Below are 2,500 nucleotides of genomic sequence, written 5' to 3'. Positions count from 1 at the left end.
CGTCAGAGCGTTCGAAGAAATCTCGCGCGTGCGTTCCCGGATCTACGGCTGATACTTTCGGAGCTTGTAAAAAAGCACAGAGCGTGTAAAACGCAACGACGACCCATCGATGCGACGGTCCTCGTTGTTGTCAGTCGCTTTCGCGAAGAGACGGAGTGGGCATTCGATCCCTGGGGCTGTACGAGAGTCTTGAGAAAAGACGGTAGATTATGGCAAAGTTTCGCACGCCATCGAGTTTAGGTTTTTGGTTCTCTCTTCTCTCCTCTCTCGACCGAGTTCCCATATTTGCTTTCTCTCTCAGTCTCGCCAAATATAATATTCGTTTAAGACGACGTCGGGGGCGCGGACCTTCGTGCGTCGAACACCGGCAAACGTAGCATATATCGCCTGATATGAAAAAAAAATCGGTCACGAGGAGAACACTACGAGTATATACGTTCGATAACCGATACACGAAGCGGTGCATAAGCGGGCGGTCGCCCTCGTAAGGACGACTCACGACGCCGCGAGCACTCACGCAGGTCCGTGACGGTTCTCTCCGCTCTTATTCGTATCCCTTCGTATACCTTCGTCCGACTCGGAAACGTTCTCTTACAGTTTTTAAGAAGAACGACGGCGGGTTGTCAAGGCAAGAAGGGACAGAGAGAGACAGAGGTAGAGTTTCGTAGTCTCCCGTGAACACGATAGATTATATATCGAGCATGCGTACGACTTGCACGGTCTCTGCACGACCGCGACGAACGCCGACGAGCGTCCAACAATCGCTCGTACGTCGCGTATGTTCTCTCCGTCCGCTCTTATTCGTATCCTCGTTCTTGTACCTTCGTCCGACTCTGAAACGTTCTCTTATATAAAGAACGACGGCGGGTTGTTAAGGCAAGAAGGGACAGAGAGAGACAGATACGGAGAGTAACGATACGCAACGCAAGCAGTCTTAGGTTTACGTGAGCAACCCTCAGCCAGGCGTGGTCCAGGAATTGTATCCGTGGACCGCAATGTGCGTTCGAAATGTCGATGTTCATGTGTCCTGCAGTTCACACGTTGACGCGCAATTAGCTGCGTTCTTCATCGACCCACGAGCCAAGTGATCCACCGTTCAGGGTAATCTTTTATAAATTTTGCAACAGTTCAATACTCAAATGTACTCTTCTCGGTTCTAGCGAAGCCGAGTTCCGTCACGTTCGACCAACGGGAATCGAACGCGCAGAAGTCGCCATAGGATTGACGACACAAAAACGTTCGAAAAAAAAGAAACCGACGAACGCGCGAAGATACGCGCGTTCGCCGGCCGGGCGTAAAGTACATTATGATATATAACAACCATCGAGATCGAAGCTCCGTTCGTCAGGAAACGACGGGGATATATACACCCGATTCTGAATCCTCTGTACAGCACACGATCTCGCGAACGAGTAAGGACGGTGGCTAGCCCATGTTTTATATGTGTTTGATTCTACTCTCTCGTCCAATTATTCAAGAAACAGCGCGCGTGCATCTCTCCATCGTTCGGGTGATAGTAAAGATTCGATGGGATTTGCGCGGCCGTCCGCCTCGAGCGGTCTTTCGTCCCAATATCCAGAAGCAGAGTTTGAAAAACTCTAGCGACGGCACGGGTGTCCGACTCACGACATCGAGGTTTCGAAGCCGGCGATCCCCTCCGAACGGATGGCGACCACGCGACGACTGAAAGCATGAAAAATCGACGAAAGATAGAACACATCTCCGTTCGGGTGATGTTTTTTTTAAAAAAAAAAAACAAAAATTCGATGGTACTCGCAGCCATCGTCCTCGCGCGGTCTTTCGTCCCAACATCCAGAAGCAGAGTTTGAAAAGCTCTAGCGACGGCACGGGTGTCCGACTCACGACAACGAGGATAGACAGCCGGTTCCCTCCGAACGGGTTATGCGACGACGATAAACTCGATGAAACTTTAGTCTCGTTCAGGTAGTGTGTGTGTCTTGTAAATCAAAAATTCGATGGGACTCTCATCCATCGTCCTCGCGCGGTCTTTCGTCCCAACATCCAGAAGCAGAGTTTGAAAAACTCTAGCGACGGCACGGGTGTCCGACTCACGACAACGAGGATAGACAGCCGGTCCCCTCTGAACGGTATATTATATATATGCGATGATAGACGACAAACTGGATGAAACTAAGTCTCGTTCAGGTAGTGTGTACATCAAAAATTCGATGGAACTCGCATCCGTCGTCCTCGCGCGGTCTTTCGTCCCAATATCCAGAAGCAGAGTTTGAAAAACTCTAGCGACGGCACGGGTGTCCGACTCACGACAACGAGGAAAGACAGCCGGTCCCCTCTGAACGGTATATTATATGAAACTTTAAGTCTCGTTCAGGTAGTGTGTACATCAAAAATTCGATGGAACTCGAATCCGTCGTCCTCGCGCGGTCTTTCGTCCCAATATCCAGAAGCAGAGTTTGAAAAACTCTAGCGACGGCACGGGTGTCCGACTCACGACAACGAGGATAGACAGCCGGTCCCC

General features: G+C 50.5%; 1 non-coding gene across 1 annotated transcript; it reads right to left on the bottom strand.

Moving 5' to 3' along the window:
• Window positions 1-949: 949 nt before the first annotated feature.
• LOC143303829 (5.8S ribosomal RNA) lies at window positions 950-1,104 on the bottom strand. Its single transcript, XR_013060480.1, has one exon. It is a non-coding gene; the product is annotated as a 5.8S ribosomal RNA (ribosomal RNA).
• Between the last annotated feature and the right edge of the window lie 1,396 nt (window positions 1,105-2,500).

Source organism: Bombus vancouverensis, chromosome 16, assembly GCF_051014615.1.
Source record: "Bombus vancouverensis nearcticus chromosome 16, iyBomVanc1_principal, whole genome shotgun sequence".
NCBI classification, from domain to species: domain Eukaryota; kingdom Metazoa; phylum Arthropoda; class Insecta; order Hymenoptera; family Apidae; genus Bombus; species Bombus vancouverensis.
Note: the sequence above shows the minus strand (reverse complement) of the source record. Positions and strands in the feature narration are given on the sequence as shown.